The sequence below is a fragment of the Anser brachyrhynchus genome (genome assembly GCF_964034855.1).
Source record: "Anser brachyrhynchus genome assembly, chromosome: 2".
In the NCBI taxonomy this organism is placed as follows: Eukaryota; Metazoa; Chordata; class Aves; order Anseriformes; family Anatidae; genus Anser; species Anser brachyrhynchus.
The window spans coordinates 98,303,294-98,330,344 of NC_137695.1; the positions used below are offsets into that span (position 1 = coordinate 98,303,294).

Here is a 27,051-nt window from a genome sequence, read left to right on the forward strand (position 1 = left end):
CAGCAAGCTAGCAGCTCCACCAGCCTGTACTTTATTGCTGCTGCTCTGGGAGTAGCTGTAGCTATTTTCAGTTCTGCATCAGACGGCATCTGAAATTAATGTTCTTTAATAAGCGGCAAAATGAGTGTTGTCAGCATCTCAGTGTGAACACATACACATGTAGACCTTTAGCAGATCTTAGTTATGCTTTACCTGCACATAGAAGCGCTCTTCAGATTTTATCCTATGTCTGTCGTGGACTGATTTATTTATACTGCCCTGATTCAACAAAAAGGGGAAAAACGGCCACAGACACAAAGGATTCACTCCTCCTCACTCTTCCCAGTTGCACACACCCAACCGACTCATTTCCTTTCTCAGCAAAGGAATTGGGCCCCTGTGATGCAGTATTTCCAAAACAAGGATGTTCAGCCACAAAACCTTCGCCTCAGTGTTGGGGGAAATGTGCCAGATGTCCTTGCCACATGCGGGAAGGGGAATCGCCCAGGCGCTAGCACACAACACACACGAGTTAGCTTGGGGAGATGCAACACACCAGAGCATTTAATGCAATATGTGCCACAGCTTTTAATGCAATGAATTCAGTATGTGCCAGGGCTGCTGAGCTGTAAGGCAGCAGGAGACACTCAACCCTTCAAGCACAGACACTGTGGCTGGATAGGGGAAGAGGGAAATGTCAGGGGGTGGAAGTTGCCTGGTGAAGCCCTTTGCATTCACCGTAACGTTTACGCAAATTAACCCAGCAGCTTTTTGCTTCATCAGATTTAGGAACCTCCTTGCTTTTTCCAAGGACGCTAAATTATATTTTTTTCCCCCTCATTCCCTTGGAAGACCCATCTAGCTTTTGTTATTTCCCTTCCTGAATTGCAGCTCTGTGCTCCCCAGAGACCCTTCAGAGTTTGCAGTGTTGACCGTCTAGTGATTATTTCCACATGAAACAGGCTTGGGTTCAAGGAGAAAGTGTTTTTCTTGAGCTGCCAACTCAGCCAAGTCTCCAGCAGTTGAGCTGGATTTCTTCCACCTTGTGCATCATCACTGGCAATCGAGGGTCCTGTGGGCAAGCTCCAGATCCTGGTTGTGCAGCCATCATCTCATGCTCTCAGCAAGGGGACTATTTTGCAGTGGTCTGGACAGGAAGAGTTTTCTTCCCTTTCCATTTTTTGTCAACACAGGAAAGAATCCTCGGAGAGACAAAAATGACTCCCTACTCTCCAGAAAGCAACATGACACCACAGAGTGTAAATTCATGCATATTCACACACTACTCAAATCACACACACTTACAGTCAAAAAATATAGCAGAATAGAAACAAGCCGTTCAAACCAACACTAAATTGCACATGGAGTGTAATGTGTGCTTTCCCTCTTGGGCAAATCAGTGCCGTTTTCCCATGCTAGTACTCAGGGTGAACACGTGCATGCAGGACTGCTACTCAGAGCAAATGATGCTCACCACATGAACCTGCAGGGAATACAGTGTCCATTAGCTACGGTAGAATTGAAAAATATCTTTGACATATTTCAGTTGCTCCTTTAGGATTTCTGAAGACAAAATGCTCTTTATACAACATCAGTTGGCAAAAAGGTATTTCATTATTAAAGCATTGTTGAAAACCTGGCTATCAGACATTTAGATGGTGCCAAACTTTTTAAAGGCCTTGCTTTCCCTTTTATTTTTTCCTCACTTTTGTTCTGTGACTTGTTATTCAGAAGTGTTAGGTGTTTTCTGGACACATCTCTAAACTTCTCCTTTTTGCTGACATTTTTCACATATATTTTAAATAGAAATATCTTCAGAAGAGTACAGCTACTTAATATCTCATTGCAAAAAATATAATAATGGAATTGAATTTTGATTTAATCTATTTATTAGCTATGTAGGTGCAGCTGCTTATTTAATACTACAAAGCATACATGTGATGTCCTTACAGGATGAAGGGAGATTTTGCAGTTGAGGTCTAACTTCATTCTTTGCATCTACTGTCTTTTCATTTTCTGTTTCCCTAATTGCCATTGCTCCCAGAAGAGTTTAAGACTTGCTACAGCTCTGTTTCAGAAAAATATACCAGCCATTAGTTCTTCTTGTGAGTAAGGATTGACACCTTGTGGCCAGAAAGTGTTAGAGAAAAAATAATCCTATTACGTTTTGATCATCTGGCCATTCCCTGTAGGCCAAAGTTTTCTTTAACCACTGTTTATTTAGATTTTTAAAGAGCCACAGAAATATCATACTAAGGTGATTTTGTGCTTTTTCCTGAGTGTTTTTATATGGTTAAGTATTATTGAACTTCCTTTCTTCCAGGGAGAGAAAAACACCTTTGGATGATTTGCTCCTCCAGCAGCTAGATAAGGGATTTCTGCTCCAGCCAGACTATCCTTTAAAAAAGGGACAGCTCAAGGGTCATCTCACCAGGAGACTTTGCTGGACTTTGGAGAATATTTTTACTCTACTGAAAGTATTTGCAAGAGGCGGGCAAGCACAAGTGGTGTGATCTCGCACTGGAAATTGCTGGGACTGTCAGTCATGGGCCCCTAACCATTTAAGATCAGACGTCAGGCTGGGGAGCAAGAGACATGCATGAGAAGGGCACCATAATCAGGGGACAGGATGTGTTTCTGCTGATTCAGGATTTTGTTTCTGCTTCTGACATAAAAGTTCCCTATAAAGTTTGTGATTCTGTTAAAATCTCTGGTTTCTTATCACATTAGAAATAAATGAGTAGAACAGGACTCTGAAACCTATTTAGTTCAAGGAAGTGTAAATATAACAGGCTTGAAACACCTCTCACTGAACCCAGCATTTCCTCCTATGTGGAGAAGTATTTTTATCATTTAAATTGCACTAATCCCCAGGAACACAGTGTGCTAGATATTGTAACAACAAAATACTCAAAAGGTAGTTAGACATTGCCTCATACCCTCACTTGGTAATAGACAAGAACTGACAGCTAGGCAAAACAGAATAAAGGCAGGATGTGAGCTGGGAAAAAAACAACTGAATGAAAGGAAAAATAATCCAGACATTCCTGCTCATCCACTGAGTTTGGCTGATGTCAGATGCAAACAATTTGTACATCAGCTTGGAAAAGGTGAATTTCAAGCAGGGAGATCAGAGAGGATGTGTCTACCTTCTTCAAATTTTGAAGAAAAGCTTTTCCCAAGAACAGAAGATAGTGATGAAAAAAAAAAAAAAAATCAAAGCATCTTTCTGCTCCTTAAAAGTTTACAGAGCTAGTTCAGAGGCTGACAACAAAACTGTTATTTGACTCGAGGACAACGTGTTTTGCTTATGCAGAGTGCACAACTTCTCCCAAAGTATGTCACCTCTTTAACGGAAAGAAAAGCCCTGGAAAAACATTCGCTCACTTTTTCATGGGTATAGTGATTGAAGCAACTGTTTGCCACACTAAATGCCAAAGAGACTTCACCCTGTGCAACATATTGCAGTGTTACATATTCCCAGCTCTGTTTCTATATGGGCTGTAAGATTACTTGTGTGAGAACCTTTATGAACTTAAGCGCTGACAGGCTCATCCATATTTGTGTCATAAGTGAAGACTCTCCACCCTGGAGAGGGCCTCCAGCCCCAAGGTGCCTCAGCCTGCTTCTACGTGAAATGAAGCCAAAGGGGGAAAAAATAATACAAAAAAAATAAAAAAGGTTATCTGCTTTTTAGGCCTTGGTAGTTTGCACCAAGCCACATAGAGGAAGTCATCACTCCTGCTGACTAGCCCAGGGAAAATGTCCTGATGTGACTTTGGTGCACAGCTTCAGTTATGGCCAAACCTGAAGGGGAAGGAGCCCCAGCATTTCAAAAAAAAAAAAATGGATTTAGGAAAAGAACTGGGAATTTTTAGTTTGCATGACTGAAGAATAGGGAGGAACATTTTTTTTTTAAAAAAAAACAGAACAAAACTATTTGTTTGCTTTATAAGAAGTAGACTTAGAACATTAGATACTTGGTGCTGTTTTCATAGCTTAAATCCTTGGTAAGCTTACAATGCTCAGCTTGAGAGGGCTGGGAGAAACCTGATTTGATTTTGAAATTCACCCTACTTCGGGCATGGGGCTTGACGAGATGACCTCCAGGAGTTCCTTCCAACCTCTATTTTTCTGATACTCTGAGTTATGGTTATCCCAGAAATCCTTGCAAGATGTCAAATCAAGCCTCAAAGTAGAAATGTTCTCAGAAAGCCATGATCAGGGTGTACACTTCCAAGTGAAGCTCTAGCCTAACTCACAGTTTATTTTCATTTTGCAGCCCTGTTCTCTCTTTGTCTAAAAACCACAGCTCCGCTGGAAATACAGGATGCCCCCTTTCATAGTTTTATTACAAATATTTAGGATATAACTTTTAAGTTTCAGCTCTGAAGCATTAAAATTTCAGAATCTCAGAAGAAAGTGAAGGAATCTATGGCTTATGTGATTGAGTTAAAATATTTTTGAAAGATGACTTTGCAGACTTTTTACACCTTTCTTTGGCTTTGAATCATGCCATTAGCATCTCTATCTGTTTTACAAAGTCAGAAATCATGAAACCAAATGATTGCAGAGGAGTCTACATTATATTAGTTACAACAATAACAGTTGTTGTTCATATCCCTTCCAAGAGGTGATCCAAACCTTCCAACAAATTCATCAGAAGGAATTATTTAATTTCCTCTAGCTTTTAAGAAGATTTAACTTACCTTTAAAAAAATTATTGCTAGTTTAAGTGTTGCCTCTTTTTCTGGTATGAGTTAAGATAGTTCTGTGACACATCTAACCATTGTTTATTCTATGAAGTGTTATTAAAATTATTGAAGCATAATAATAATCACTTCCATATAAATATGAAATCAGAATCCTAGGAAATAAATTTACTTACAGAAAGCCAGTTGCAAATATTGAAAAAACAAACAGGATATAATCTTGCCTTGTGATATGGGGCTATATGTCAAGGGGCCTGTAAATGCATAATGACACTACAGGAAATAATGTTCCAACCTTTGTAGCCCAGGCAAAGCTCTTGGGGTGTTATGTTTGGCCTTGAAAAATAGTGATGTGCATTAACACAATTACACATGTTAAAAAGAATAAGAGAAAAAAAAATTAGAAAAATATCGAGTATTGTTAGTATTCATAAAAATGAGATTAAATTAATAAAAAAAAAGATGATTAAGTGGACTATCAGAAGCAATATTTTAAGTAAGCAACGGAAGTAGGCTTGAAAGGAAGAGATAAAAAGCAGCTCAGCAAATCTGAGAAGCAATATCACTTAAAAAGCATACTTATTCTTGATTAAGAGGTTTTCATAGTGAAGCTTACTTCTTATCTAATTAAAGCATAGCTACAACATCACAGTAAAACATTCTTACCAGATACAAATCTTCTACGTACTTTTTGGTGTTTTGCTTGAGAGCGTCTTTTCAAGGAGGAATACTACTCCAAAGCCATACAGGGAGCTTCTACATAAGCTCTGCTTTCACAGCAGATCCCATTTTAGGCTTTCTCCTTTACAGAAGTACAGTCCTATTCAGCCTGAGTTTATCCATCTGAAAGGGGTTAGCAGGTGGTTTAGCTCTTACACCTGTTTAAGTTTAGATTGCCTGAAAGCTTGCCTTGACTGAACTGGCTTTACTGCACAAGGTAGCTGTCTGAAAGCGAGGATATGGAAAATATTAAGGAAACAACAGAGCTGTGCCTGAAGTACAATATCTGTTTGTTGACCCATAAGTGGTGCAGCTGTATTTTCAATGTTTGATGGGAAAATGCCAAAATAAATATTTTAAGAAGTATGGCTTTTATTTCTCCTGCTGTTAGTCTGGCCCAGCAATAAATTTTGAAATCTTTTTATTTTATTTTATTATTTATTTGTTTATTTATTTTGTCTGAGGTGACCTTCCTGCAGTGTTTCTGACTCAAATGTATGTGTGCATGCAAGTGGATAGAGTTGGTTTATCTCTAAACCCTAACTGCTTGATGCTTTGTGTCAGACTCTCTTAGAGCGGGTACCTGTGGAACAGTTGAGTACAGAACAAAAAAAAAAGCTGTCAGTTACTTTTTTTTTTTTTTTAACAATACAATGCTGTGCCACGTTTATTGTTAAGATAATCCACGTTTGTCAACCTATGAAATTATTTCTAAAAATATTTAGTAGATACTTAGCCTTCACATCAAGATTTCTAGAATGATTAATCCAGCTAATTTTAGAAGAGAATACCGAAAAGCTGGATATTTTCAAGCAAAATGCAAGAAAAAAAAAAAAGTTCAGTATGTGCTCTTTATTAAATAACTTAAAAGAAAATACTGTGATCCCAAACACAAAATTAATGTGTGTTCCCTTTTGATTTTGTCATCCCTTTGAAAGACTATATGAAATTTCTACTTTGCTTTATATTAGTGTGAAGAAGGCTGTCATCCTGTATTCCCATCTATTACCTTTCTACCACAAAAAGAGATGTAAGAAGCAGACCATTTAGCAAGGAAGAAAGCTGAAAGCCTGTTTTGCACATATTTTCAAAAGTACACAAGGAGATCATAGCCCCACTGAAGCCTGCAGCTAGAGAGCACCAGCAGGAGGTAGCAACCATGTTCTGGAGGAAGCAACTTCTCAGCGTCACACCTTGGCCTGACAAAGGCTGTTTTGGCTGCAAAATGGCCGCTTAAGACCATGTGTAGAAAAGGGTGTTGTTCTGATCAACCTTTCCTCAGATTCACAGCACGGCTGAGGCTGGCAGGGCCCTCTGGAGGCCGCCTGGTCCCAGCCCTGCTCCAGCAGGGACACCCAGAGCAGGTCGCCCAGGGCCACTTCCAGGTGGCTACTGAAGGTCTCCAAGGAGGAGACCCCACAGGCTCTCTGGGCAACCTCTTCCATTGCAGCCTGCTTCATCTTCCTTACAAGAAGCTCTGGAAGCACTACCTGCTTCCTGAGCAGCCTGTATGGTCCAGTGATGCTGTTAATCTGGAGAAATTTTTAATTGGTGCCGCAGCTATTTAAGACTCCCAGTCCCAGGCTTGTTACGTACACGTGCCACTCTTTACTCTTAAAACAGGCCACTGGCAGACCACCTCAGGGTTAGGCTAGGCTTCCAGTCTGTGTTTTATCTGCTCACAGTAGATGTGAACAGGTAGCTGTAGAGCTAACATAGGGCTTTCCACCTTGTATGAACTTCAGGAATGTCCCAGGGTGGACACACACGTCCATTTAGTGATTGCCCTGACTTTCAGTAACAAAGTTGAAAGTATTTTCTTAGTTGTGCAGGCTAGTTCCTGCTTTTAGGGGGTTGGAAAGCTGAAAGAAAAGCACTTCTCCATTCACTAGCACACCCAGTGGGTGAGGACCTTCAGCCTGCGTTTCAGTGCCTCCTCCTGGTGAAGGAACAAGAGTTCAGCCCCCCTCTGTAGCTCAGCCGTATCAGGAAAAGCTCCTACTGACAGAGCCCATACTGTCCAGTGGTTCCTGCTTTTGAACATCTGTGCAATCAGAGTGACTTCAGTCGGGAATTCCATATTTAAGGACAGAAAGCACTGTCATGTCTGATATGCTGGATAACACTGACCACATCCAGTTCTTGTGCTGAGTCAACAAGCACAAGACAGGTAATTCATCTCTAAAGATTATTGCCATGACACAAAGACTGACTGTAGTAAGAAGCTATTAACCACTTGGGGAAAAAAAAATCAAATATTTGGATTTAAAAATAAACTGAAAAAAATTTGTTCAGTTTAGGGAAGTGATGAATTAGAAGTTGCAAGGAACTGGTCAGTAGGTGGCACAACAACAGCACAGGACTTGGCTGCAGCTGAGCGACTGAGTTTATTTTGTGCCATTAATGCTGACTTTTTCTTTCCCCAAGTATTTTATAAAGTATTTTATAAACCATATTGCTTAGTGATTTAACTAACTAAAAAATCGTTGCAGTGAAGCCCACAGAGTAGGTGGAAATTCTCCTCTAAACAATAGCTACTGCATCCCTGACTGCAGTGTACTCTTGACATCCACTAACATCATTATACCTGCTTTCAAGCATTAAACAAGGTTGATTTCCACTGTACATCAAAATAGACATCTGACATGCCAAAGTGCAATGCTCTTTTTAGCAGACTTGTGCTTTGTTAACCTGAAAAAATATTGTTTAAATTGCCATGAGAGCATCTCAAAGTCTGCAAGAGAAGTGGGGGAACATAATGCACAATAGGCCCCGTCTGCTGATGGAAAAGGTTCATTAACTATGTTTGTTTATCAGTAGCATGCTAGGAAAAAGGTAGCAGGACCACATGTCAGGGCTTGAGGCACCAATTTCTGGCCATTGCTGTTTGCAGGGGGACTCTCTAGAGGAATGGCAGCCACTAGAAAATTACATTGGGCTGAGAGGTCAAGGATGAGCACTGCCTTGAGTGATTACTTTTAATTTTGGAAACTCTGATGACTGGAGGCTGTTGCCCCATTGTACTCCAGAATGGCTCTTGTTGATTGGAGTTACAGGAGCAACACGACTGGATGTAAACTGGCTCAGTGGTTCCTACTTCTACTGTGAAACTGTGTGTCCCTTCCTCTCCACAAAGGTTTTCAAGTGAAATGCTGGAAGGTATGTACTGGGTGCTCCGCCACGTGACTCTGACAAGTCAACATTCATTTGCAGAAAATGGGTTGGAGAAAATGACTTGCATAGTTAGGTTTTTCTGAATTTCTCTTTTGCACTTTGGTGCCACACGGCTGCATGCAAATCACCCCAAATGTTGTGATGAAAATAACAACGAATTGGAACCAATCAAGCGTAAAAATGTTGGCTTCTGCCTGCTCAAGGGTAAAAATAGATCTACAAGTACCTTATTCTAAGCTTAGATGAGTTTCTGATTTAAAAAAAAAAAAAAAAAAAGGAACAAAAAGGAGGACAAACATCAAATATTCAAGAAAACAAGCTAACATCAGCACAAATATACTGTCATTGTAACGTATTTTCCTTAAACAAGCAAAATTGAATGCTACATAGCTAGTCTGTAACATTATTCTTATTTGTCTGCATGATTATAAAAATACAATTATAAGCACCATTTAAGCATAAAGTGCACCAGACCTGTCATACCTTTCTCATTGCAGATCTAATTGCTATCTCCAGCCCACACATACCTGCTGTTATATCTCATTTATTGCTCTAAATTATGTGCATCAGAATCACTGCAAGGAATGCATGAAACTGAGATCACAGCTGTGCTGAACTCTAATCCCGAAGTGACTCTGTACCACTTTACGTCACCTCAACCAGTATTTCTTTATTCCTCAAGCAAAGGATGGGCAAGGGGGCAGGAAGCCTAATTCTAAGACATAGTTTATTTAAGGCTGGAAATATTCTGGGACTGCCTAAAACGTGCTGACCCAGCAACCCCTTCCAGCCTGGTATAGCAACGATTTCTGCAGAGCCAAAACATAGCACGATCAGCCCTTCTTGATGGGAACAGAAATAGATGATGGTGCCCATTCAAATATCAGAAGCATGTTGGTGAAGAAAATAATCTAGGTTAGCTGCTCCCTATGATGCTAGCGGTGCTGTCCACCACAGTTTGTGGCTAATTCACTCTGACTGGTCTCAAGATGAAGTTATTGCACAATAACTCAAGACTACAAGCAAATTCTTCATGGTTTCAGAAGTGTTTTTACACTACCCATTACTTTCATTTCTGATCAACATTGAATGAATAATCTGATGTGACTGATGTCTGACAAAATTAAATGGAAGCCTACAGAATTTTATAGCTTCTCTTGACAGTGATTTGGGTTTTATTTTTTTAAATTTCCAGACTGTTCTGGGTTGTCACTCTGAATCCTGTGTGAATTCCTAGTGCGAATGAGGTACACACGGTCTTTAATGCAAATTTCAGGTGCAAATATCACCGAGATTTTCGTGTTCCCATCGGGGATTCAAAACAGCACTTTTAGCCCAGACCAGGATGAATCCAATGAACTTTAAAATGAAGCTCAAAGGCATCTGCTGGCTATTGTCTATCATTGCAATGGTTACATCAGTCCACAAAATTGTCCACAGCCCTTTGGGTGACTCTACAATGAGATTCACATTTTGATGATCCTGAGACTCAGCCGGTCACCACTCTCTGGTTACACTGGGTGCATTTGGCACAGCTTGCAGCCTTCCTGGCCACTGTTCAGTACTCTCACAGCAGGACCTTCAGTCAGGAGAGGCTCCAGAGGTCCTATGGGGAGAAAACTACCTGTGGGCCTACAACACAGCTCGTGCACTCCAGACCTGCTTGCTAGCTTTGCTCTTAGGATGTGCTGGTGTGTGTGAATGGTGCCTTCTTTCTTGTGATCTAGGGAACGTTTATGGTAAGAAACACAAACATATTTGTTGATGGATAGGTTATAGGTATGAGATCACGTGCTTAAGTTATAAACTCATTGGTTCAGAGGCCATTTTGTTGTGGTACAAACAAGAGTTCCTGCTTCCAGGGATGCATAGCAGCAGGGCCTCAAACACAGGCCATGCTTTTGTGATGCAAGTTTCTGTATGGCATCCTGATACCTCAGGTTTTGGACGAACTTCAGCTGAGTGGCCTCTGAAGGGGCCCATTCATTCTCCATTGGTTTCCTTTCCCACCATGGGAGCACTGCAAGGCCCCTCAGGGGACCGAGGCGCTGGCTGATGCTCTGTCTCCCCTGCGTCGTCGCAGGAGCTCACGTACACAGCGGGCGCAGAGAATTGGGATGAAATTACGCCCCGTCGCCTTCATGCATAAAACATGGCGCGACGACGACGCTGGGATGGCAGGGCCTCGGCAGCTGCCCACCGCATCCTCCCCTCTGCCTGGGGCTTCTCCTGGGGCTGCCGCCGGTCTGCCCGGCTGGGAGCAGGGGGTCCCGGGGGGCTCCGGGGACGGGCACTGCCCAGAGCCATGGACCTAGCCCCGTGCCTGCAGTGGGTGCGGACGCGGCTCTGTCGACGCGGGGCCCGGCGGCGGCGGCTCTGCAGTAAGTGTGGCATCCGATCCATCCTCTCACCCTTCCCTGCTCTGCCCGATGGGTCGCCTTCGGGAGGAGGGTGGCTTGGAAGGGTTCTTTCTTAATGGATAGGTGCTTCTTCACATTTCTAACAGAGTGTTAAAGAGGGGATGGTGTGGGGGTGGGTGGGAATACAAAAAATGCAGAATTATACCACCACCACCCTCTTCTTTTGATCAGCTGCAGGAATCAAAGAGGTTGGATTGAAGGGAACATAACCAGATTGGTGGCTTGTGAGACAATGTAGAGACAATGTTGTGAGCTTTCCCTCTTCTTCAGCTGGTAGAAGCTGTGCACATCACTGAGCTAATATATATATAGCTTTGCTGGAAGTTGCTGCAGTACATTGTTCCTCATTTCATCATGGTTTTACTGGAGGTATCTTGCTTGCCTTCCATGGCAGATCCTGTAGACTACTGTGGGTGCTGTGGTGCACTTATACCCATGCACTTCTAGCTGGTGTACTCGGGCTCCCGTCAGCTGGTGTCCTGGAGAGAAATGCTGCCCGTGGTTCTGTGGAGACTCAGCAAGGGCAATGCATCCCTGACAAATGGGGAAAGGAGAGGGGTTTTCTTTGGTTCAGGCCACTGTAGTGTCTAGTCTGTCAAAAAGACAGGCAGCACAGTGGATCAGGGGAGTGGGGCATGTTGGCAGGCAAAGTGATGCATCCACTCTCGTATCAAATGGGAGATAGATTGTAAAAAGGATTTGGAAAAAGGATGCCATTCAAAGCACTTTGCCAAAAGATAAATATGATAAAATGAGTATGCTGCCTGTCAACACCTCTACCCAGAGCTCATGTCGTTTCCCTTCTCTAGTTTAGCCATGTTATCTGGAGATACCAAGACTGGTTGGAATCTTTCAGTCTCTTAGCATTGCAGTACAGGTATCACATTATCTTAAATGTTGTTTTGTCATGAATTCAGCTCCAGTTTGTCTTTCAGATTCAAAATATTGTTGGTAGATGTCAGAAAGACTGATTTTCTTAGTTGTTGGTTGATTGCACTCAGTTGCTCACTGGTTTTCAACGTTTGCTTCTTTGCACGTTCTTTGGTGTGCCACAGCTTAAGGATCAATTTTCTGGCTGTTAATGAAGAAGAAAAAAAAAAGAAAAAGAAAAAGAAGCAGTTCTGCTTCATGTCTGCTTAGGATTATATTTACCTTTTCCATCTGAGGTTCCCTACTCTTGACAAATACGTATTTGGCAGGTAGTTTGGGAATGTATATGGAAACTTGTTACCACAACATTAATCTTTAAACATTAAATATCCTATGAATACATATGTACCTTACTCTGGCTGTCCTCTGAGTTAACAAGAACTGCTGCCAAAGGCGTGCAGCACCTCTTAGCTCAAGCTGTAAGAATGAGAAATCCGAGAAGGGCAGACACTGAATAATTGAAGGAGGTTCCTTTGGTTGACAATGGTGCTGTCTCTGCACATCTCCCAGAGCCCCTCTTTTGTCTTGCCTCTAGCTTTGGGCAGCAGTGCAGTACCGAAGAGAAAGAAAAGGATCTGGTCCTTGTGAGCTCCTTGTGTCTGGACTTTGTTTGTCCTCCCTAGATGCCTTCTGCTGAGGCACTGCAGCAGGACTGCTGATGTTCCAGGAGATGGGACACTGTTCTGCTTATAAAAGTGCATTTTAGAATTAAACAAACAAAATAAATCTAGTAAGGAAGCTACTTCTGGCTGGTTTCTGTAGTCCCTGTGAGCACAGACTGTCACTGTACCTTCTTGTTAAAGCAGTCTTTCAAAGGAACAGAGGGAAGATTTTGCAGTACTTCTGTGCCTGCCCCTGTGGCCCCATTTTCCAGCTGAGTCCCTGAAGGAAGCTCCCTGCAGGCACGTGCACTCGTGGCAGAAATCCCTCTTTGAACAAAGACATGCTTTCAAACGATGAGCAAAGCTTTCCTCGCTGTTCTGGTGGATCTGGCTGTGCCTTCCAGCTGAGGGAAAGCAAGTGCAGCTCGTGCCAGAGAAGCTCTCTGACATTCACAAAGCTTACTCTCAGTTTTCACCTTGCAGCAAGAGCTGACTCCATTAACATGGGAGAAATTGGAAAGAAAGCGTAAATTCATGATAGTGCTGTAAAAAATGATAATGGAACTAATGGCATCTGCTTTCTGCTGGATGCACCAGTGTCCAAGCAGACAAAAACTGTTGGAAAGATTCCCTGGAGGAGGTCATCCATGTATCACCCACTCTGTGGGCTCTCTGGGGTCTTGTTCAGGTTGAATGGCTTTTTCTTTTTATCTTCACTTGCCCAGCCACGTGTGTTTCAGGAACACTGTAGGAACTTGAGGTTTCCAAAGCTGTTGGCCCACTGCTTTGACTGAAACTGGCCAGTGGGTTCATAAACATTGACGGAAAGACTGAATAGCGTGTCATCACATGTACAATGTTTCCTCAGGAAAGCAGGCTAAAAAGCTCTGCTCATGTCAGTGTTGGAAGCTGAGACTGAATAATGCTAATAATGCACTGCAGGAGTGGAACAAGTCTTAAAGCTGCATTAGGAAGAGTCTGAAAAACAGCTGTTTGCTGTTGTTCCCTAATATGTACTTGGCTTCTGGCCACCGAAACATGTCAAAACCCTGGGGAGGAGGTTTCTCTGTTTTTTTCCTGAAGTGTAGCAGATTTGGTTTGCATAAAAAAAAAAAAAATCACATAGAGGAAGTCTGGCCCTAGGTGTTACTGCCTGCCACCCCTGCAAACCCATCCTAGGGCATTGCCATGTACCAGGGGGCCAGCCGACCACCGCATTTGCACATGGAATATATATATATATATATTTGCCAGAATATCTACACCCTTCTGCTGCTAATGCAGCTCGGACAGCCTGTAACTGTTAGGGAAATGAACAGATGGCAGGCAAGTTTTCTCAAATCTTTGGTCAGATGTCTACACTGAGTTTTGATTTGCCTCTCAATGGCAAACAAGCACGCAAACAAAACCACAAATACTAACAAACAAAAACACTACACCAATCAATTGCCACCAAAATACATAAATAAAATAAAATAAAAATGGAGACAAGCAAGAAACCAGGAGCAAAAAAAGTCATCTGAAAAAAAAATGGCAAAAGCTCAATTTGTACGTGATCCTCATAGTTTCACATGATATCAAAACTTACTGTATTTCATGGTACATGTAGTTAGTTCATATGGAAAAAAAAAGTCATAGAAGTCAATGGTGTAAGAGAAAGCAGTGCAGATAGATTGTTTATGCTCACAAATGGAAGCAATCTTCTATAGGCTAATAGATGAGCCATACTTTAAACTACCCTTAAATGGCAACAAAAAAGAGCGCACTGTTTGTCCTACTCATTCCTGGCAATAATGCAGCTTTAAATGGTGTTTTTGTTTTGGGAAGGGAGGAGGAGATTGCTTTCCTGTAGACAAGCAGGCTTTAAGCAGTATTGGATACAAGAGCTATATTTTGCCTGCTACCTCGGGAAAATGTTCTTTGGAAAGCATGCTGTAACGTACCCGGCAGTGGGACACTCCATGCAGCACTCTGATACGTGTGTGGGCAAAAAGCCTTTCCACTTCAAGGGGCCCATTGAGAACCGACTAAGACTGATGGATTTCAGAAACGTCAAGGGCACGGCTCTTTGTCTTTGCAGACCTTTAACGTGTGGAAAGAAGAATATGCAAGTATGACTAATGCTCAGCCATTGCTGCGCAAAGCCTCTTCCCACCGAGCCTTTGTTAGAGTGGTACCCATGTGATGCTCGCACTTGGTTCTTCACCAGCTGACAAATCACAGTGGGTTTCCGGGTACCTTTTGAATCCAAATTAGCGTGCTAAGAATTTCACATCAACAAGCCTTTGAATGCAACCCTAAAGACATTTCCCTATTTTGATTTGTTTTTTCCTAACGTCACCTCGACACCACTCAGTGGTTTTAGGTGTGTTTCAGAAAAGCTGGAACTGCTTTGTTATTCACTCATGGCAATCAGGGACTCTGACAGCTTAATGGTGAGTCTGCTGCAGCCCCCTGATAGTACAGCTGGCAAAGAAAATGTACTAGATACATTTGTATAATGCAATAATTCGCACGTGCTAATATCAAGAGTTCCTAGGAAACAGGTCATAATTGCAATTACCTGAACATGACAAAAACTTTGTTAACTTAAAGTAGTAGGAACAGTTATTTTGTTTGCTTTTGTTTTCCCCTCTTTTGGAGGGTTATGCTCCACTTCATGGTTTTAGACTTAGCTTATAAACCTCCCTCAATTTCATCCTTTTGGATGCAACAAAGCTTCTGCAATTCTCGGATGAATTATCAGCAAGTATGAAAATGCACACACAGAGCAATAGTGGTCTCCTTCTCTCCTTCAGCTAGAAAGTATAGTGTTGGTGCAATAGTTATCTTGTTGGGATGGCACTGCTGTTCCTCACTGATACAACACAAGCTTGCCAATGTCCTCTGAAGCCTTTTCAAAAATGTCTTGGCCTTAGGAGGCAGCTACCAAATTAAAGGAAGGTGCTCAGCCACTCAGCTTCTCCCACCACGTGTGTGACCTCCAGCAAGTTTCATCTAGGCTCACTTCTAGGGCCAGTTCTGTTCATGATTTTTATGAATGATCTAGATGCAGGAGTGGGGCGCATCCTCAGCAAGTCTGCTGGTGATGGTAAACTGGGAGGTGATCCTGGCTCTCTGGAGGGACAAGAGGCCTTGCAGAGGGATCTCGATACCTTGGAGAGCTGGACAATCAGCAACAGCATAAAGTTCAAAGGTAACTGCTGGGTTCTGCGCCTGGGGCAGAGCAATGCCAGGCACAGGCACAGACTGGGAGCCAAGTGGTTGGAGAGCAGGGCAGCAGGAGGGGACCTGGGGGTCCTGGTCTGCAGAAGGCTCAGCACAAGCCAGCAGCATGCCCTGGTAGCCAGGAGGGAGGACTGCATTTTGGGGTGCATTAAACACAGCACAGCCAGACAGAAGAGGTGATTCTCCTGCTGTATTTAGCATTTGTGCAGCCTTATCTTAAATATTGTGTGCAGTTCTGGGCTCCACAATGTAAAAAGGATGTTAAGGTCCTTGAAAGCGTCCAGAGGCAGGCAACAAGAGGAGAGGCTGAGGACATCTGGAGCAGTAAAACCATTATATACATAAGAGAGGACTTGACAGTTCTGCTGAACATTTGGAAAACCCACACACCTCTTCACAGCCGGTTACATTACCTAATGCCCTGGGATAAATAGCTTTGATAACTGCTTACATAAAATCCAAGGGAATTAAATCCCCCAGTGTGCCAAGGGCCAACCTCACTTAATTCCCACTTACTGTGTACTACCAGAAGTTACGTACACCTTGAGTTACGCAGGGGGGAAACTGCCCCAGAGCATCTCCTGGCAAGTGAGGCGTGCAGAACACCTCCGGGCCTGAGAGTAACACGGCCCCTCAGGTCTTCCTCTGAAGATGAAGGGAGGGGAGCAGTCTGGTCAATTTACATGACTATCACTGCCTTCTGCTGAGCACAGCCTGCTGGATGTGCCTGAGTGATATTCGGGTGTGCAGCTGTGGCTTGCCACAGCAGACAGAAGGAGCCCAGCACAGAGTCCAGCAATAGGCAAAGGATTGCAGGGATTTGGTTCATTTTCCTTCAGCCTGCTAATTGCTAGGTATCTCTTTTAAGCTGCTCACTTGTGCTCCTTTGGTAGGCAACAGTGAAAAACAAGCTCAGGCTCTTCCAGGAAACAATTCATCCCCCGTAGTGGGGAAGGGCTGAAGATCCTAGGTTCCTCCACTCTCCTCTCTGAGAACAGTGAAGGCTTAGTCTTGTCCCAAAACTTTGAGAGGGATAAAATTAGTCAAGGTAAATCGCACTCATAGTGATCTGCTAAAGAGGATTTCAACCCTAACTTTTTTCAAAATAGGTAGGGGATTAGCAGTCAGCTGAAGAAAATAATGAGCTGGTCCGGAGCTGGTCATTTAAACAGAGTGGTTACAATGTCCACAACGCAGGCACCACAAACCTGCGCCAAATATAGCGAATGGCTTACGTAAGCTTTTTAGCTCTGTTAATCCTTTTGATCTGAGTAAGGAGTGACATGTTGGAAAACTAAGCTGGAAAGCAAAGGGAAAGTGATGAAAAGGAACAACAGATTATGTCTGAGCAGAGTGGAGGGTGCCAGGGCTAAAGAAATGCAAAATACATTACTGCTTAAAAGCAGTAGTGCAGTCACCAAGCATGGAGTGGATACTAACCTGAACTATGGTTTGGGAAGTCCAGATACAAACACGTAACTTATTTTTTTTAAAGATCAGAAAGAACCAAATTTAGATCTTGTCAGAGGAAGACTTAAACCCAAGCAGGATAAATGTGTCATCATGGTAGACTCTAAGGCATGGTGTTTTTGCAGAAATAGTTTTTAGCCCCCTGCAGATCCTGTCCCACGGGCAGCAGATGCACTTGTCAGAGCTTGTGATGCTACTGGATCCTGAAGTCCTCATTGCAAGTCACCTTCAAAAACTGGCATGGGCTGTAGTTGCCCATGGCTGAGCTCTAGTAGTTTAATGAAATAATGAAATATGTAAGAGTTTTCATTTTACTTAGAGTCGTCCATTATTTTTTTTTTTGTGATCTTTCACTTTTAAATTTCTTAGCAATTTTTCTCCAGAATACCCACCAGAAGATGCTTTCCTATTTGTGACAACTCTCCACTTTCAAAAAATTTACACCACTTGTTCTGATCTGAGTGAAATTGCTGGGATAAGTTCTTTGGATGCATGCTAGCATTTCAGAAAACAACAATGAAATTTTCGATTTTGTTTGTAACATCACAATTTTAGACCACTAAAACAATAACTGAAAAAAAGATGAATGTATTCCAAGTATTAAGGAAACAGTGTGCAATAAAAGAATAGCAATAAGCTTGTCACCAAGTTTGCAAAGCTGCTTAGCAGGAGTATCTGTTATATCTAAGGCTGTAGAGCCGTAGAATGCTTTTAAACAACCACACTTCAGCAAAACTGGGCCCTTTTATTTAATAGAAAATCTGAGATCGAACTTGTACCTATGTATTGAAACAATGGCTGCTGCATTCACCAAATCACAGCACAGTAGTGGATGGACCCACAGTTAGGGAGAAGAGCTCCACAATGCAGAAGCATCTCCATTTCCCACTCGTGGTCATTCACACAACACATGGAGATCGGCATTTCCCGACAGGAGAAAACAGCCAGGGACCTGAGAGCCCAGCCAGGTCAGAGGAATCAATGTGATGGTGGAAAATATGGAAGATAAAGTAGCTCCCACAACCAGCTTTACCCTACTTATGCTTTCTATTTAAAAACTGTGCTGAAGGGAGTTTGGGATCTGAGAGGGTTTAGTTTTGGGGAAGGGGTGGGCTGGTGCCTAATTAAATCGCTGCTTGTTTGGAGCGGTGGTACAAAGCCAGGCTCCCGCACTGAGTTTCTAAAGTGTAACCCAAAAATGTCAAATCGACTTGAAACAGAGAAAAAAAAAAACTTCTAAGAAGAACATAGAACAGCTCAGTTTGCCTGTAATTGCTTATATTTCGTTTGCTTTCCTGGTGCAAGAATGGTGGATAAAGTCACTATGGTTTAAAACTTCAGTAATTAATATTTTACCTGCATATGTATATTGGTTCTTTTTAATACATCCGGATGTTCTCCAGAAGCACCAAAGTACTTCAGCAAGTTTTTCAGCAATTTTTGGTGTTGAGAAGAGGTTTAGCTGATGACGCATCAGTAATTAAAATTAATTTTATATTAGAAACCCCCGCTGAAAGGTGACCAAGAGCTGTAGGGAAGGGAGCAGATGTGAGGGAGGAGCACCCCTGGGGGACCCCTGGTTCTTCAGTGCCACCTGAGCCCCAGGCAACAAGGCTTTCTGCCCTTTTGACCGATGACCCAGGTAGAGGAGGGGAAGGCAGGGCTCCTCCAGGAGCTGCTGCTCCTCACTCCTTTGGGAAATGCCATCTGTTTAGGCCATTTTCTGGGAAGCATTTTTAAGCGTGTATGAAGTGGTCCTCCCCCCTTCTCAGGCATACGTTGCTGTAGACCACAGGGCAGCAGGAAGAGGATCACCGGCTGATGACCAGGTGCATCTGTGTTGACCCCTTGCTCAAGGTTGGGCTCATAGCTTGGGCTGATGTTGTTGCTTGGTTACACTCTGCGAAAAACTTCACAGTTCACTTTACAGTCACAAGGGTAAGAGATTTTGAATACAGATATAAATAAGAGCTGAGATTCCAGAGAACAAGTTAGCAAGATTTAAGACAAAGAAATGCATGTAAAACTGAATCCCAGCCAGCCTAAATAAGTCCCAACCACAATACCTGGAAAAACACTTGTAACCTCAGTGAGATTGTAGGGTCTGATGACACAGGCTTGGTCAGAAGATATAGCTGAGCTGACAGAAGCTGGCCACCACTCGAAACCACATTAGTGCTAATGTGAAACCACATTAGCAGGTTTAGACCCCCAAAATATATCAAAGCACCAACCCCTCTGTGCAACTACCAGCAGAGGTACCTAAGTACCTTTGGTAAGCATGAGGTTGCATGCTTCCCCCTCTTGCAGCCCTGGAGGACCAAGCCAAGACTCGCTGCCAGACGGGGCTCCCTCTGCAGGGCCAGCTTCTGAGCGTGCTGCAGAAACAAGATGATGATAATCTCTGTCCCATGCTCAGGAAAAGGATTCAGCAACACCTGCAACTACCATTTCAGGTGCTGATGCAAGAAATGCGGTACTAGACTGAAGCTAGAAAGGTATCTGCTAATAGCTCTGCTTGCAACAACCATCTCTCACTTTAGGTGCAATCAGTGCAGCTATCACCCATCTCCCAAATTCTGGCTGAGCAGCAGAAATATCAACCTGTGTAATGAAAGTTTTTTCTGTTCGTTGGCAATGTAAGAGTAGTTTAAGTTTAAATAAGTCTGGGGGATGTGCATGCTCTTGGTTGGGTCTGCAAAGGCTGCATTGTATCCAGCTAAAACAGGAAAACAACAACCAAAAAAATTTTACTGTAGTTTTATCTGCCCTTCCTAATAGCCCTTACCACCTCCCTGTTTGTTACGCCTCTTCATTGTCTAAGACCACAATCACCTATTGTTCATCAATCAGATCACTCCTTTTGGATCAGTCATTACTGTTGGTGTTAGTATTTTTACTAACTGAAAGATACATTTTAAAAAAATGCCTTGGTCTTTAGTGGCATCTTTAACCTGTTGTAGTCATTTTGATACATGAAAATGATGGAAAAACTTTGCTTTAAAGAATCCGGATGCTATTGCCATAATGCCATTTGTATTCAAATTTGTCTATTCATGCACCTATCAACAGAGCCTCAGAAAAGGTCAGAGGGAGGCCTGGTAGACTGAAATCAATCATTTACACTGTGCTACCCTGATGAATTAATCAATTAGAGGTCTTTCTGAAGTTCTTTTGTGCCACTTCCAACACTTGCGTATTGCTAGGCTATATATTCAAAGCGTCATGCTGCATGAATTAGCTTTTGTGGAGGATTTGACTTTCTGTGATTCTTTAAAAAAAAAAAAAAAGACTATTTGGTACATTGCAGGAAACCAGTCTTGTCATATGAGACCTTCCCTTAGTAAACGGTGGAAAATGTATCTAAATGAAGGCAATAGGCAAAGAAAATCCATACCAACAAAATTACAGATTATGATATTTCTACATACAATGAAGATCTCGAAAAAAAAAAAAAAAGAACTGAGGAATATGACATTATATGAAGCTGATTATTACAACCTTAAAGGTTAATTGTGTTGAAACTCTAAGAAAAGGGACCTTTATGATCTCTTTCTGCATCTTTACGTGCCATGGTACGCTGCACCATGCATCAGAAGCTACAGAGTTCTTTGTCACATGAAGGTTGAATTAAGCATTGTAAAAGTTAGAGTAAAGCATTGTCTCTTCTGGAACTATGACTGGAGGCCATTATCTTATTTTTCTGGCATGGAAAAATGCGTGCATTATTTTTGTTCCATGACACAATTATTTTGGTATTACTCTAATTAGCAACCACAATTGCTAATTAAAATGAAAGCAAGGTACTTTGTGTCTCAGATATTGTCATTAAAGGTAATTTACTTTAAAAACGCTGCAACAACAAAAGAACGAAACAAAACAAACAAGCAAACAAAAACAAACAAACCACACACACACAAATGATAACAGTTTTGCTACATCTTCTAAGCTTACGTTTTCTTCCAGCAGAGGCTCCATGTGTATGAGAGCAACATGAGCATGCTGGATGCTCAGGCAGCAGGCTCTGGGTGCACCTTACCTGCATGGGAAAGGAAAGGGAGAGCTGCACTTGTGCATGGCCCCAGTGAGCCCCTCTCCTGAAATTGCTGTCTGTTCCATCAAACAACTCATTCTGCAGCATGAGTCATCCTTGGAAGGCCTTTCTTTGACTTTTGTTGTTTTGTGGGTTTTGCTCTTGCTGTCGATGAAAAGCAGAAGCTTAAGACCTGCTTGCTCTGGTGGCAGATGGCATTTAGGGGGCCATTTATTCCTTGAAGGCAAAAATGTGCGTCCAACTTATGACCTCATTTGCAGGGTGATCTTACAATGTGGCTGTGGCAAAGACACTGAGTTGCTGATGCCAGACCCCTACTAATTAAGCTCTCCATTAAAAGAGAGTGCCAAAAATAAGGGGACATTTTGTTCATCTCAGTTACCTCATGAGGGTTGCTCAGTCATCCAGAAACAAAGTACATCTCCACAGAAATACTCAGTTTGATGCTGCAAGTATCCAGCTGGAGGCAGGATAAGTCTAAAGAAATGGAAATAAATGATGTGCCTAATGCGTCTATACACCCTGGTAGGTCCACTTGCATTACTAACACAGTATAGAGCAAGTACCTTGGTCACGACTCTCGGTGGCACATTTTTATTACAGCAAACAATCAGTGGCTTGAGAGGTCCGTGTCCTGGGAGATAAACTTGACTCCTGTTCCTTCCAGTCCTCGTGGGTCTCACAGGAGGCTGTGACTGCTTATGTTCCATAGGAAGGCGTGCAGAGCACTGCCCACAGCCTGTCCTGCCCACCCTGCACCCCCCAAACAGGGCTCATACCTCCTCTCCCAGGCACTGGGTCTGAGGATCACCAGTGGACATGCAGTCAGCTCATCAAAGATCCAGAAAAATTCTAAAATCTCCCAAGAGATCGTTTTCCTCTAGATGTCCTGAAGAGAAGAAGTCACTCTGGAGGCTGGGGCTTTCAGCAAGGTATGCCTGATGCTCAGCTGTCCAAAATTATGCAGAATTAGGTAGAAATTGCCAGGCATTGAAAATGAAATGACACAAAGGAAGCAAACCACCCTGTAAAGCTGAGGAAGAGCAGAGCAAGTCTCCCATCATTGGTTTAGATGAGTGATTAAAACACAGTAGGAATTTCCTTTGAAGACCATAAAAAGACTAAGGACTAAAATTTCATCTGCCTAAGGTTAAGCTTACAGTGGCGTCCTTAGGAATGGTCCTACCAGCTCGGTCTGCAGTTCTCTATTGCCAAGGTCACCACACTCAGTTGGGTGTATCTCTTGTGCAACCACACTAAATGAGTAACTAAAAGGAAAAAACCTCTCTCAAAACTCACATAAACTCTTCTTTTAGCCATAGGTCTAAGAGAGATCACCAAAGTTTAGTTTCTACAGAAAGCACTTTCATTACAGACTCATCCCCTATTGGGCTCAAAACTTGTCCCCGCACCTTCACAGATGGCATGTCCTTGCTCCTTTTAATTCAATGAGGTATCTTTTGTCTCTGTGTTATTCTTCCTGTGGTTTGGGGAAAACAAGAGGGCAAGTCAGCAGCAGTCTACCCAAGAGAGAACCCCTGAGCAACTCTGCTCAGGTGGATGGTTCCTGGCTCCCTCCACTCAGGAGCTCTTTCCCTGGGCCACCGAGCGCAACTCGAGTGCCAGGAGGCCAACAACACGCCATCGGCCTCCTGCCTTGGGCTCAGTGAAACCCCAGCAAATGTGTCATGTTGTGGGGAAGACAGTGAGCTCAGAGAATTAGCAGCTCTGACTGAACGAATCTACGTCTGGCAGAGCTTGTGACACATGGAGCTTTCCTGAAAAATTTATGATCTGTTGTACGCTGCCAGTTGTGACTCTATGGAAGTCTTGCCTGGGGGAGGCGAGACCCAATTTGCTTCTCATTGCCACGAAAAAATAGTAATAATGGAGCATTCATTATCAATTCTGTCCAAAAAGGAAGATTTTAAAAAGAGAAGACATAGGTAGAACAGAATTTCCTCTTTCTTCAGAGAAAAGAGAAGCCTGCCTCATTCATAATGCCTTTATGCCTGTTTGCTCCAAGGAAGGCAGCTGACAACCATCACAAAAGGATTTCCTCATAGTGCTCATTCAACATTTCTGTAATACACATCGTAATGTGACTGATTTTTGCTCCTAAATATTGTGTGGCTTTATTTAGAAATAAAAATTAGCAAAATTATCAGCTGAAGCCAAAACAGTCATGCTGAGATGTTGCAGCTCATAAAGCTAAAATGCAAGATAAGACAAATTAATATGTTTTTGTTCAGATAATGTGGCGGACTGTAAGGAAGGCATGCCTCATCCCACGTGAGGTGTTTTTTCTGAGAGCTGTGATCCTTACAAGACAGCAGCTCCCTGCTGGAGCAGAAGCGTGGCGATAGCTGCACCATGGATGCTCCATGCATGGATGCTCTGTGATACCCACCACCACTGTTCAGACATTTTCCTGGCTGTGGCAAAAATAGAAAGACCAAGAGGGAAGCAGAGTTAATTTCTTGCAGCAGTGAACAACCCCAAATACTGCAGGAGGGTCAAGGTCCTCCTGTTAGCCCTGGCCTGAGTGTGCACAGGGAAGAGCTTTCTACAAAGGTGGAAAGTGCGTGCACTGAGGTGTGTAGCTGGAGCGTTGTTTGCACTAGGGCTCCTCTACATTTCTTTGATTTGTTTCTCATCAGTAGTGTGGTCAAGTCTGGGGGTGATTTGGAGGAAGCTGACATTGTTCTCACTACCTTCAGTTCCTGATTTCATGTTAATCAGCCGCAATTATTTCATGCATTTTAAATGGTCTAAAAACCTTCTTTTCCTACTTTTTTTTTTCCTTTTAAATGACTTGCCGGTGTTGTTTCTCTGTGAAATATACAGAGATGCTATAAATAAAGACGCTGATAGAAATTAATTCTTTAACTTGTGTGAGGGATGCTAAGCATCCATGACATTCATTAACATTCATCTCCATTTCCCTTTTAGACAGAGCTGCTGGCACCACCAGGCATGCCTGCAGACACCTATAGCTGTTGTTCGGAAGCACTGAAATTATTTTGAAAATGTTTCTAATTAAAGCCCAGAGCCACAAGAGGATTTAGGTGTGGCCAGCACCGCTGACAATTGTGTATTTTGAATAATAAAGTGACACAGCTGCTTTGTGCTGTGCCAAACCACGTGCTGGTGCATATGTTGGGAGTACCATGAGCACACCCAGGAGACCCATCTGCTCTGGGGATTTTTTTGTAGGTTGGGTTTTCTTGACTGAGCACCATCAGAGGGTGCATGGTGGGAACAGATGAGTACTGGTGTCAACACCAGGGTGGGTGGCAGCACTACGAGGCCCACATTTTTGGCTTAACGCTGCAAAGGAGCTTCCTCCTGCTGCCTGGGGACACCTGGCCACTGCACTGAAAGCAGCCTCAGGTCTGAGAGGTGCTGAGATCCTTGGTACACTCTCTGGAAGTCAGCAGTGAGACTTCAGATGTGTGTGCTTACTGGTGAATATTTGGTGCCTATGACCTTTGAGGAGCTTTGGCTAGACTGGGTCTCAATGCCATCAGTGGACTGAGGTGTCCAGGTCCAACCCAAGTTGCACTCTAGATTCAGGCATGCTTTTTTCTTTTCCTTTTTTATTTTTTATTTTTTTTTCACCTTTACGAATAAGCAACCAGGACCACACAAGAGAGTCGGTGGAGTTCTAGTTTCATATTTTCTGAGTCTTTTTTGACACACTTCCACTGCACTTCACTCACTTTTATGGTGTCTAAACTTATGTTTGTAACAACACACAGTTCTGAAAATAATGTCCTTTCTCTTTCTTCCCTCTGCAAGTTTTTATCATTGTAACAATAGTCACAAAGGATTCAGGATTGTTAGAATGAACTTTGGAGCTGCTTTCAATGTGAAAGATCGTATAAAAATAGCATCACTGGTAACATATGTATTTTCTAGTGACCCACTACAAGAAGATCAGTGGTTGTTAAAAAACATTTTTAAATTGTCAAGAATAAGACCAAAGATTGGTTTTGGACTGGAAAACATTCTGCTGGAATACCATTTAGACGTGAGTGGTTTTACTTGCTAACTGCTGACATTTAATATTTAGCAATAGGAACACTTAGGGAAGAAAACACGGGAAATCTATGAAGCTACATTAAGTTACCAGAGCCTGTGGGAGGACCAGATGCCACATACGAAGTAGCAACTTTGCAATTATGTCTAATTATACAAATTGTATAATGGAGGGGTCAGGAATATAACTCAGTTCTGAATTTCAGCATTTTCTAAGTCTGTTCTCTAACTGCAAGGTGGTTGCTCTGCCTGAAATGAGACTTCTCACAGCAGTCTGTATTGTTAGATACACACTCGCTGCTTTCCTCGGTAAAACTGTTCAGTCAACAGCTCAAAAACCTCTGACATTTGATGGAGAAACCAACAAATTAATAGTTGCAGTGAGACCAGACCAAAGGGGACCTTCTCTTATTCAATTACAGAGGTAACTGCAAATAAAAAGACATGTCTTGGGGCTCAGAAGCTCTTCAGGTTGGAAGCAACAGGCTTTAACTCCAAGACAAACACACTCAGAGTTAAGCAATAGCTTCAGAAAATTGCAGCTTATCTTAACAATGCTAATCATTTAGATGTCTCAAGGGAAAACAGTGGCTTGTGACTAGTGGGGAATGCTGGACAGAAAAAGGGAGATGAAGTCATTAGTCCCTGTAATAGAGACAGCAAGAGAGGGGTAGTTATAAAGGAATTATCTGGGATAAGACACAGGGGAATTACTATGTGCTATGGAATCAAATTTTCTGTTGCATTTATTATTTTTTAATATTACTAGAATTAGAAATTTTAGTTTCCACTCTAGTCTTCAGAAATATTTTGTAGGTAGGCCTACCTTACTTTTTTAGGTTTAGGGTCTGTCATGAGATACAGCAAGAAAGTCCCTCCAGGATGAAAGCACAACTCAAGCACGGAGAGTTGTTGCAGCATTGGGAAAAATAACCCATTACCTTCCTTCTGTGCCCTGGACAGGCACACAGCCTTTGGGACACTTCTCTATTTTATGTGGGCACCCAGAAAGAGGAACTGATAGTGCTACTTAACACCCAATAACCTGGTTTCAAGAACAAGCTGGCCCACAAAGAAAGAATAGCTCCTGAGTTCCTGCTATGGCTGCATTTTATACCTCAGTCCCAAATGCCCTGAACTTCGATGTGTCAGAAATGAAACATTAAAAATCAGGTTGTTCTCTCCTAGCTTCTAGAGGCCACTGCATGCCACTGTCTGAGAGCCCAGAGCCAGGAAGAGGTGTGTGCTAACTTAATGGGATTGACCAGGAATTAAGAATAAAGTAGGGAATTTATATAAAAGCAAAGGAGGAAAGCCTGTCAGACCAGTTAAATCTCAAAGAAACCATCACTGGCTGTGATGGTCTTAAAGAGATTTTCTTCTTGGCTACAACTGGGTTTCTGTAAGCACAGATTGCTGTTTGATGGGTTCAGGGAGGAAAATGGTGGCAAGGGAAGGAATTCTTGAAAAATGCCTTCTCTAAGCATTGAATTCTACCACCGCATATCTTCAAGCAATGGGAAGATTTCTTTCTTTTCCTTTTTATTTTAATTTACTTTTTTTTTTTTTTCTTGGAAGAGGGTGTTGCCAATGGGCTGTGCTATGGAAGCAGCATCCTGCAGTATGTTATTTGCTTCCTTCCAAATCAAAATATTACGGAGCTGTTATTGCATATCCCTGATGCAATTTTGGAAATTTAAGCCCCAGCATTTGAGGGATCA

General features: G+C 42.5%; 1 protein-coding gene across 6 annotated transcripts in view; it reads right to left on the reverse strand.

Annotated features, from left to right (window-relative positions):
• Positions 1–5,507, reverse strand: part of CARMIL1 (capping protein regulator and myosin 1 linker 1) — a 202,554-nt gene extending 197,047 nt beyond the window's left edge. For 4 of the 6 annotated variants that reach the window (XM_080579345.1, XM_080579346.1, XM_080579349.1 and 1 more), the window contains exon 1: positions 5,358–5,474. The gene's annotated coding sequence lies outside the window, so the exon portion shown is untranslated. Of the gene's footprint in view, positions 1–5,357 lie in introns of all 6 variants that reach the window. The other 2 variants (XM_080579348.1, XM_080579347.1) reach the window with 2 other exon arrangements.
• Positions 5,508–27,051: the final 21,544 nt, after the last annotated feature.